The sequence below is a fragment of the Pinus tabuliformis genome, chromosome 5_2, assembly GCF_031772625.1.
Source record: "Pinus tabuliformis cultivar Carrire ecotype Pingquan chromosome 5_2, CPIR1, whole genome shotgun sequence".
Taxonomy (NCBI): domain Eukaryota; kingdom Viridiplantae; phylum Streptophyta; class Pinopsida; order Pinales; family Pinaceae; genus Pinus; species Pinus tabuliformis.
The window spans coordinates 187,002,641-187,014,951 of NC_142306.1; the positions used below are offsets into that span (position 1 = coordinate 187,002,641).

General features: G+C 33.3%; 1 protein-coding gene and 1 pseudogene across 1 annotated transcript in view; one reads left to right on the forward strand and one right to left on the reverse strand.

The window, feature by feature from the left end:
- The window catches only part of LOC149158192 (mitogen-activated protein kinase mpkC-like), a 298,794-nt gene that overhangs the window by 141,641 nt on the left and 144,842 nt on the right, over positions 1–12,311 (forward strand). The gene's annotated exons all lie outside the window — the stretch shown is intronic.
- LOC149158193 (endoglucanase 8-like) lies at positions 6,686–11,112 on the reverse strand (annotated as a pseudogene).

Here is a 12,311-nt window from a genome sequence, read left to right on the forward strand (position 1 = left end):
TAAGACATTATGATTTGTTTTAGGTGAACTTTTCTAATGGGATGAAAAATCATGTGTTTCACATTCCTTGGATGGAAATGTACAAGGTTGAATACAAAGAGGGGCAAGAGATAGTTCAACTTGGATTACTTGTAAGGAATATTTTTGGTTCCTTTAAGAGTCTCTAAGTTCTACAAATTCTCAAAGGATCAATTCATAAAATTTATATATGTAGGGCATGATTTTATTGAGTTTCCTATATGAGGTAGTAGGTTGTATGTTTTCAAGGCAAGGAGGTAAAGTTTTATCACAAACTTAGCTAGGAGTAGCAATATTGTGAGAAAGTGGTGTAAATCCTCCATGCTTAACTTGGTTCATGTACTATATGAGAGGAGAAACCCCCATCTTATAAGGCCATGTTGATTCTTTTATTAATACTTAAATAGATACCAAGAAGCATAATTATAATAATCATTTGAGCTAGAGGGGATATATTTGACATATTTTAGGATAAATTTTGTTGACATGAAAATGCAAGGGGCTATAGCAAGAAGTCCTTGAAGAACCAAAAGAGGACACTATAGTCCAAGGAAGAATATAGGAGGGATGAGAAAAGAGAGACGCTTCACTGGATAGAAGGAACGGTTGAAGGGAGATCCTCATTGGAGATACCAAATCCTATCATGACTATTCAGTTAGACACCACAGTACAACCAGGAGGAAGGAGAGAGGTAGTTTGTCGCTCAATTTTAAAGAAAAAAATGAGAAATTGTAAGATGGCAAGAGACAAATAAAAGAGGATAAAAAATCACTAGATTAATTCGGGATTTAAGGTTGATGAATTGACCTAGCGTTGTATATTAACTAGAATTCAAATGTGAATAAGAAATAAAGACAACTTAATCGGAAAGAAAAGAAAGATAGCTCACCCAAAAATAATATTTTGTACATGTTAAAGTTGTATGGGATAAATATGGTTGATGTAGCATTTCTATAAGAAATCTTTGCTCTTGTGAAATGAACCTATACATGTTGTATACCTTACAAAATAGAATTGCTAGCAAAGTCTTTGATACAATGCAATAAAACACCATAGATATACCATATAATTAATGAAACAATAAAGTGTTATATGGTGTCTTATAGTGCTATACCTCTTATGCTAATTATGTTGAGACTTCCCGTGCAATAGAAGATTTTAAATATCCAAGGTGTGGAAGGGGACTAAACCAATGGAAATTCCCTAGTATAGGACAAAAATCCTCTAAGAAAGAAACCAAATCAAAAGAAGGAGATAGTTATAAAGGTGTTGGAGATGATGCTAAAAATCAATCCAAGGACATGGAGGAGTATAAATTCTAGATCAATATTTGGTCCTAAATAGGAAGCCTTTCTATAAGATAGGTTTTCAAAAAGAGAGAATGTGAAAATATTTGGAAAGAAATTACATAGAGGATAGGACTAATATAAATAGGGATGGTACAAATTGAAGTCATAAGTTAGCATTTTAGATTATTTTTTAAGTGAAGATTTCTATAAAGAAGAAGTGTACTATAGGTTTTGACTAGTAAATGTAGGTTTGAAGGCCTATACCACATGTATTTTCATGAAAAATATGTTATGTTTTATGAACTATGACACAAATATACAATATGTCCTATGAAAGTTATGGTATACTTGGAGCTAGGAAATTAATAAGAGTTTAGGAAATTTAAGCCAATTAAACCCCAATTAGGTGTTCATTGATATATCTGGAATTTAAGGACCCAAATGGAGGCATCCTAACCAATTTTAGGTAAGATCATGGATTGGAGCTAAGATGGAACCTAAACAATTGTTCTATCCCCTAACTAAGTACCCCAAAGGTCATAGTGGAATCAAGTCAATGATCAAGGGCCAAATATAAGAGAGTAGGGAATGGAGGACTACATGTCTCGAGGAAGTTTCATATTGCAAGGAGGTTTTCCTAATGAAGGATGAGATAAAACCAAGTCATTGGCTAAATCATGCATGGACATAACACAAAAGTATATCACACCATAGAACATTTAAATGGGTATTCCTTTATGAGCACCAAAGAGTGAAATCAAATGGAGGCATCCTAACCAATTTTAGGTAAGATCATGGATTGGAGCTAAGATGGAACCTAAACAATTGTTCTATCCGCTAACTAAGTACCCCAAAGGTCATAGTGGAATCAAGTCAATGATCAAGGGCCAAATATAAGAGAGTAGGGAATGGAGGACTACATGTCCTGAGGAAGTTTCATATTGCAAGGAGGTTGCACATCTAAGTTCCTAATGAAGGATGAGATAAAACCAAGTCATTGGCTAAAGCATGCATGGACATAACACAAAAGTATATCACACCATAGAACATTTAAATGGGTATTCCTTTACGAGCACCAAAGAGTGAAATCAATACATTACCTAGGTTTTAAGGGATATCATGAAATTTAAGATGTTGTCTAAAAGGTAACTATGACACTTAAATAGATTTAGTGAAACAATAAGGACTATAAAGTCCAAAATTTAGCATATTAATATTTTAGAATTTGATTAAAGAATTTTAAATTGTTATAGGTGTTGTTTATCAAAGATGCTTAAATATTATTTAGTTTTTGTTTAGTTGAGCAACAATTTTTGGAAAAGTAATTTGGATCTAAGATATTATATTTTATATTCTTTTCAATTCCACTAGTCACATTCTATCTAAAGTTCACTAACCTTAGATACAACTATTTTTATCATAAATATTTATTTGAGAATATCCCTAAGGGAGCATCTCAACTATTGGGTTATGAAGTATTATGTATACTATGAAATTCGAGATTCAAATCCCTCAAATTAACACATGTTTGTGGAAGGGACATACGTAGGGACCTATAAGTTATAGTAGTAGTAGTTAGAATCAACCTCATGTCACTGGAGTAATAAATTGGCTCAATTGTGATTCCTCTAGATATATATAAAAAAAAAGAAACATATATTTAAGACTAGTTTAAAGACTAGTCAAAAATCCTAATGCTCACAATAAAACCACTCTAATGACCCTAAAACTTGTTATAGTGAAAATGATAAGATAACTTTGTTTATGGAATCCAACCAAAATTATATGCTTTAGTACCAAATATTATAAATTTATTAGGTTTATGTATTTTCTAATTGAACATACCAACAATATTCTCCATTATTAACTGTGTAATTGGTACATCTAATTATTTAAATACATTATAAAAATATAAATTATCCCACCAATGTTTTGTGTTAGATCCTCAAAATAACATAATAAACCAAAATATAAACAATGTGACTTCAAAATAAATTTAAGTAAAATAAATTACACAATAACTCCTTTAAAAAAATCTCCTCGCAATAATCATTCATACAATCAAACTACATATTCCTCTCTCAATACCAACTACATTAACATTTATATATAAATTTCCCCACTCGTTAGTTGTAAAATATACCAACCTCTATTACATATACATTTAACATGAGATATATTACAATGATTGTGATACCAAGAACACAACACATGAACTTCAAAAGTGTGCTAATACGGAGAATGGTAATATGTGTAGCCTATGAAATACATGGAATGAAAATTAACCCTCCAAATTATTCAATTTGAAATTTTGGATAAATGAAGAGTACTCATGAAAAGAGAGATATTTTTATAATATTTAAATTCAGATGAAGACGAGTTTTCTAGGGATTTGTTTAACGAGGTGGAGGAATTTCCTGGATGGTCAAAAGTGGTCAGAATTTGAGTAAAAAAATTCAAAAAATCTTATAAAGGCAGTGATTGAATTATGTTTTTGATAGTGGAAATAAATTCAGCACCATCAAAAACGTCTAGGACACCTAAATTTTTAAAATTTAACAATTATAACTTGGATTTACAAAAATCCTTGCCAAATTTTCTCCAAATATAACCGAAATTTCCATAACTTTCCGGACAACTCCTCTGCCTCATTAAATTATGAATTTCTTAAACTCTAACACCAATAACTAAACCCCATGCTTTGGAAGGGGAGCTTCTCCCCAAACAACCTCCTTCATTTAGTTTCACGTTGTTTAGATCCCGCTAAAACACATGGTAATGAGGAGACTAAAAGTTAAGAAACTTCTCGCTAGTTTAAAATTATTTCTCATCCTTTTGAAGCTTACTCTCCTCTTCTTCTCTAATAATATTATAATCTCTTCATTAGTTCTTCAAACAATATTTGTAATAATATTATAATGTCTTTATAAGTTTTTCAAACAATATTGGTAATAATATTATATTTTTATATATTTTCTTTATATTCCTATCTTTACATAAATATAAACGTATTAGAAAAAAATACAACAATATACCATAATTTGTATTCATCGGTCCAATCTTTGATCTTAAACTCTACACAAAATATTTTCATTATATATCTTTGATCTTAAACTCTACACAAAATATTTTCATTATATTATATATCATTATATAGGGAGTCATTATTGCTTCCATGATTTAACTCACTCTCTCACTGAAATCCTTCATATAATGCATGACTATTGACGTTATAATTTAGGAGTAGATAAATAAATCAATGAATACTTTAACTCCAATGATCTAAACAATTTTTGACATGGAAATAGTCAAAACTTCAGCATTTAAATGTGGTATCAAGGCCATAGAGGAACTTCCTCTTTTCCCAATTACTTTTATCATCAGATGCGTTTCTTTTGCGAATGATCTTTTCACGTGTACTTTGTACAAGACACTGGTACACTAAGTTGTAATTAATGGGGCAGATAATAAGTCGGTTAAATTTATTTAAATTTAAATTTTATTATTTTTATTATTATTATTAAATTTTTGTAATTTTATTATTATTATTATTATATTTTTGTAATTTTTTTAAAATTAATTCAAATTCAAAAAATTCGTATAAAATTTATAAAGAAATTAAGTTAGATTAATTAATATTTAAAATTGAAAAGTAATTTTATAGATAAATAAAAAAATATTAGTTAAAATTTTAATTAAATAAATCATAATTATAATTGATAATATGAACATTATTCATGTAATGAGTCTTAAGTGGATTATTCAAAAATTGAGAAATTAGTCAGTTACCATTATTTTTCGTGGATATGGTTATAGATGAATGACTTACTTAACACAGTTGAATCCTAAAAAATGATATCTATATAATGCACTGCGAAAACTTCTCAATACTTAAATACAAAAAGAGTGATGAGAGCTCTACTTGAATGGTTCATAAGGCACAATACTTACTAAGGTTTTGCAAATGGGGTAGCACGCTAAGTGGGCTTGATTGTGCGGAAAACTCCACAGTTAAGCATTCTTGAGCCAGCGGCGATTTGGGATGAATGACCTCCTAGGAAGTCCCGGTCACTGGGTGCAAGCCCCAGAAGTGATGATTGATGCTATGTGATGTAATTCATTTCATTAGTTTCAATTCCACTTCTTCACCCCGTGAGCATCACTGTATGCAATGAGTGTTAAGTGGAGTCTTCAATATTATTCAAATTCTGTTGAATCAAACCAAAAAATTAATAATAATAATAATAATAATAATAATAATAATAATAATAATAATCTAAATTTAAATAAAAATTTATTGAAATATTTTTTCTCCTTGGCAAATAATTTTGATTATCTAATAATAGTTGAATATGTCAATGATAATAATCAATATTTAAAAAATCAAAAATAAAAATTATAATTCTTCAAAAACACTAAAGTCATTATTATTATTCTTATTTTATTTATATAGTTGTTTTACATATATTTATGAGGTGTAAATTAGTTAGTTTGTGTGATTTTTAGTTTTTACTAATTCTTACATTCAAATTTCACACCGGTGGGTGTGTTCTAGGGAAAAGTTGAGATCAATTTTTTAATAAAAAAACAACCATTTCAAAGAAAAATTCAAATTTCATGAAAAAGATTGAGGGAAAAAATTTTCATTAAAAGAATTAAAGTATTTCAAAAACTTATCCCAAAAGAGATTGTCTATAGTGCGATTTTTTGGAGTTTCCGGTGTCGGAATCCGGTGAAAATTTTGAGGTGAAATCTTGATTTGTGTTATTTAAATTAGTTTTTTGACTGTATATATGGATTCAGTACCATGAAAAACCCCTAGGGCACTTCTATTGTGCAGGGTTTACCCATCAATCTTGTGATTTCAATGAATTCCTATCAGATTTTAGAAAAATTACACCAGAAAAATCCACCAAAAAAACTTCAAAAAATCGCATTAAAAACAACTCCATCCAAAAATATTGCTGACAGATAGTTCTATTTAAGACTAAAACTAAACGCTGACAGATAGTTCTATTTAAGATTAAAACTAAACCGTGTCCAAACTCAACGGTGTTATGAACCAAAAAGAACAAATTAGAGAAAGAAAAAGAAAATTACCATTCCATATAAACTGGTAAAATGGAATTACAACCCTATGCATCGTGCACAATATAATTCCACAGGCGAAAAATCCTGAACCCATTACAAACAAATATACATAAACAACGAGAGCATGACATAATGGTGCAAACTCTGGCTTTGTCATCATTGTTGAATTCGAATATACATTACAGGCTTTCTCGGCTATATTGCCTTGTTCAGGGTTTGCCTTCAGCATCTTCAAAGCCTTTCGCTATGATCACGATGTTAACAGGATCACCACGGATTAACAGCATCACCACGGATTTGCGCTGAAATAGGCAAGCGCGCCAACCAGAGGAGCGTTGATGTACGTCGTAGGCTCCGACTCTCGGAAATTTGCTCGAACGTATGGAAACGCATCGTTTTCATCGGGTCCTCCGACAACTCTTCCGATGAGAAGATTAGGGTTGAATCGTTGCGACTGTAATAATAAGACCCATTTTTGCACGAAATGAAACCCGGATGATCAGTTACAGAAGGCAGAGACGAGGCTCTGTGATGAATCCTTTGAGGAAAGCGGGATCCATACCCCACCATGTATGACAGATTCAGAGGGTTCTCGCCTAATATGTAATCAATCTGCACTCCGTTGGATGCGCTCACGTCATATAAAATTGATTAAACCTTTTTCTCAGGATGTGCAGCAGCACGATCTTTTCTTGATTCAATGCAGAAACCACTCATGTTAATTAATGCAGATGTTGCACTTACCTGCCGTTTAGCAACGGCCCTGATTTTTGCGGGAGTTGTCTCCACGCTTCCACACCGCAGCCCTTGAGACGCGTGGCTCAGATACTTGGCATACGCTAACTCCAGAAATGATATTGAGGTCACGCTCTGCATATTACTTGCGTTGGATTTGTATATCAACCCACCTGTCAAACATGTTCACCAACTTCAATCAGTTTCACCAAGATTCTCATCTACAGCTGACTACAACTTGATCATAAATAGAGTATAGATTAATGTAGCTGTCAATTGTGTGTATTTTTAGTTAGTTGGGAGAGTTAATAATAATTGGTATTGTTTAATGAGGCCATAGTTTCATTTAGACGATAAAACTCTCGCTAGAATTTTATGAGAAATTTTTCAACAAATTTAAATTTGGAAGTGTTTGAATTGTTTTTTGATGGTGGAAATGGATCCAAGAATCTTGGGACACCCAAAATTTTTATGCTTGACTGCTGAACCGGGATCTCCAGAAATTTCTGCCAGGTTTTCTCAAAATTGTACCCGAATTTCCACTCTTTTCCCGGCAAAATTGTGGTCTCATTAAACTATGACATTATTATCCCTCTACCCAGGTTCAAGTCTCACTGTGACATGATGCTCCATCGCTATCAATATTTGTGGAGCTATAGCTCTATTAATGCCCCAATGTATGCCAGCCATTGGATTTAACCAAATATAAAATCCAATAAGTAAGATATATTGCCCAGTGCATTAATGAAGCTATAGCTCCACAAATATTAGTGAGCAGCGTTTGTAATATTTATCTTAACTACGTTGACTATGTAACTGCCCCCTTTATACTATGTATCTTGACTATGTTGACTATGTAACTCTTTCTTGATTCTTGTGAATAGTAGAAAGAAAGAGTGCCCCATGATGCTATAGTGACCGTGAGCTTATCTCAATGGCTGATTCGTTGAATATTCGGCAATCAGATGGACATAGGCGCCATCAAATAATTGACCACACCTTATCTGTGTAATTACCAAATATTCAAAGAATCAACAATTGAAATAAAATGCCTATTAAAAATCATATAATACCCTTAACCAAATTATAAATTTCCAAATGTAAATATCACAAAATATACCATACCCCATGTACAGTTGATTTCACTCATATCAGTATTCCAAAATTTGCAATCAAGTTAAAAACAACCGGGCTACACAAATACTTTGCGTTACAATAATTCGTAAATTAGCTTTCGTCCATCTAACGGACAAACTATAACCAAAAAGAAATCTAGGAAAAAACGATCGATGGAAACCTGGTGTGTATTGAACATGTGGATAAGATGTTTCAGGAAAGAGAGAGCAAATAAAACTGTCAGCGTGTCGCTTGTATGATTCTAACAATACATTCCCCGTCAAATACTCCTGCGAAAACAGATATACAACTGAGAATACATAGCTTTGCAATTCAATTACCGTTGGTATATTGATTACCTTGGAGAGGAGAACATTAATGCCAGCATGCTTATTGTCCCATCCAAATTCATCGAAGTCGTAATCAGCGCCGAGTGTTTTGCCATTGCCATGAATGTACTGAATATAAGAATCGTTTGCCGATGCTTTGTGCAACCATACAGCAGCCCACAGTAATTCATCCTGAAATACTCATAATTGTAAATTTAGCTTTGGGACCATATCACAGAATTTTCCCAGGTGGGAAATAAATGGAGAAAAGAGGATTTACTTGATATCGGTCAAAGTCGCCGTAATATGGGCAAACTCTAGACTGGAGGCTGCTACTATAAGCTCCCCTATATCTGTCTGCAAAGTCGAAGAGCTATGACGGACAGACATAACGGTTTAGCAGGTGCGGTGAAATTCACTATCCACTTATATACCGGAATTAAAGTACACTGAAATAATTCTGCAAGCACCAACTTTTGACTTTGCATCATGTAAAATGAGAATTTCATAAACCAAAAAAAAATTGTTATTGGTTTGTTTCAAAAGAATGTAGATTAATATATAAGTTTAGAGTTTTAAAGTGGTTAAGATTTCTTCTAACTAGAATATATTTTAAATAGAAATTTATAAAAACAAGTTGCTTGTGTCAAATTTTGACATACATTAATATTAGAAGACAAAAAATTACTAATGTTGAAAGCAAAAAATTAGTGAGTGATAATAGCTATTGAGCATAATCTCTAGGCATCTGAGTTGTGGCTGATCACTATCCTCATTCTAGAATAAAGGGATGGTGGCTAATCTCGTGGCTAGAATGGTCAACTTGTGGTCAATACTGTCAATTTTTTCCTCCAGCTCTGCCAATTTAATAGAGTTTTCATGTTGAGTCCTTTTGTATTTCCCTATGCCACCTATAACAAGAACATATTCAATGTGCTAAGTATAGTGAGAACCATAGCCCCTTTTCATGTGAGCTAACATCATATGAAAAGGGGGTGAATGCCTATGGGGGAACACATCTGCAATGATGCTTTTTTTAATAAAAAAGCGAATATTTTCCCAGCAATAGTCTAACTATTTTATATATTATGATATTTTTTTCAAAATTCACCAATTATTTTTTAAAAATATAAATATAAATTATATAATTTGTATAATCTAAACTATTAGGAATTCATTTCTACCATAAAAATACATTTTAAATAACCAATAAAAACAAATTTTAAATAACCAAAGATTACATTCTGCCTAACAATTATATCCTTCTGGTCAGAGAAGAAAACTTTGTGAAGGTGTGAAATTTATTTAGGTAAGAAAACAAACAAAATTAAGAAACCAATATCCACAATCTCACCCATAGTGGATGCTCGGAAGGCAATTGACGCGGCAACCATTGCTGCAGCAGTTTCACCAGCAACATCAGAGCCTGGATTCTGGGTGCCAATACTGTAAACCGTACGAGGTGTCCATGTCTTCTGGTCTCTCCCAACAATTGTGATCACTGTTAGGATAACTGTTAGGATAACCCACCTTAGCAAACACAAACAAATATGTATTTATGTAAGAAATTCCTCCAAATTGTGGGATGTCCATTAAATCTTTATGAATGCCTTCGCAGACTAGACTTTTCATTAGGTCATACCTGCACGAAAATTTTGTCAGGCTGAGCAGTAGCTTTTAGGAAATAATCTGTAGCCCAACGAATCGCAGCTTTGGCATTTTCAAGCTCCTTGACCATGGAGTCCTGGAATTCCAACACGCTCCAGGCTAACATTGTAGTTGTAAAAGCCATAGGAAACCCAAATTTTATGTTATCCCCTGCGTCGTAATATCCTCCAACCAAATCAACCTACATCCATTCAAGTTATTAGTTTGGATTGAAGCTCAATGATTGATTGGAATGAAAAGCTGAAATACTTAATTTTATTCTAAACAACAATACATACATTCTGATCAGATCCGTCTTTGAGAGCTGAATCTTTCCTCCATGTCAACCTCTGGTTAGGTGGAAGAATACCAGACCGCTGCCCCTCGAAAAAGAGAATGCTCTTTGAGAGAGCATCTTTGTAGTCTTGATTGCCATTTCTAGCTGGAAAAGAATTGTGGAGAGCCTATGAGAATTTTCTCATTGCTTCTGTTTCTGTCATTACTAAAAACAGAACCAACAATAGTATCTTAAAGTTCATCATCTTTCTCGGCTGGGCAGACACTGTAATGAACATTAACCTGCAACGATTTTGAATTTGTATACGGAGATCATCATGTATGTTCAGAGGAGAGTGACGTAAGCTTAAAATGGTGTGTTGTAACTACCCTTTTCAATTTCTCTTAATACCTTGAGCATGGGAGAATTGAGGGCCCACTTAGTTAAATCAGATGACAAGTTGCTTTACAAACCCTAGCCAACACTGGTAAGGATTGTTAGAATTTAGGATTACTAAACACATCCAAAAGTGGTGGTGTCTAAATGTCTGGTCTCGTGATCAATGAAGACCCACATACATGCACATATAGGGTCTCCACCGCCTGGCATTATTGACCCATAGTCGTCGATGATGCTATCAATAATCCGCAGAAGACCGAAAAATGCAAATCCATCTACAGACGTTAAAGATGGTGTTGTGAGTCACGTGATATGAGACCTTGCTTCTACCAAACGTTATTTCAATCACGTGACAAAGAAATCTGTATTGTTTTCCATCTATCAAACTAAGACAATCACGTGACAAATAAATCTGTATTGTTTTCCATCTATCAAACTACGACGCTATCCCTTAGGAAAAACCTTATAATCTCTCATTCAACGATTCTAATCATTGGTCCGCCAGTTTACTTCCTAATGCTAGTTGGGACTTCAATGTTGAGAACCGTGTTCGATGGCTTTGAAAAGTTGTTTCTTCGAAGTTTATAAAGTTATAAAGTTCCATGGTGTTATTGGAAGTTGAAGTTGTTACTTTTAATTGGTTCATGGATGTTATAATCAGTTTAATAATGAGATGTATTTCATTTTGTAGAGTTGTTTATAATGGAAGTATTATATTTTGGGAAGGAGATAATCATTCGCATTAATCATAGGTTTTTGCAATTTATGTAGACATGGGAAAGTTACATAATAACCACTACAAAAAATGGTCCACGCGCTTGAAACAATTCCACTTGAACATACAATACAAGAAGGGTAGTACCAATCATGTCGTAGATTATCTTCGTAGGCCCCCGATTGTGGTGATAACCACAATTCTTAACTCTTGTGAGCACAAGACCTTTGGGTGGCCATAATTATAGAAATAGTGGCTCTAACTTTGCTACCAAATACGAAATGTTGATCACAAGAAAACAAGTTTTAGACTTCCACCTCCAAGATGTGCTCCTATACTACCTAGGCCACCTTTGTGTTCCTTCAAGAAAGCATGCCAAGATGATTTGGGAAGCACATTACAGTCAAGTGGCAGGGAACTTTGGTGTGGAGAAGATAGTAGTAGTACTTCAAAAATATTTATACTAGCCAAAGCCTTGACAATATATCCAACAATATATTAGATTGCTCACTGCTTATGTCATTGCTAAAAGAACCATCAAAAGAAAGCATTTGTACACTCCTATACCTACCCTAGACAAGCCCTAGGAGTCAGTCTCCATGGATTACATGTCATATTTTCCATCCACCAAGCATGGTGATGATTGTGTGTCTGTGGTTGTTAACTGGTTCTCTAAGATGGTCATTTTGGCACC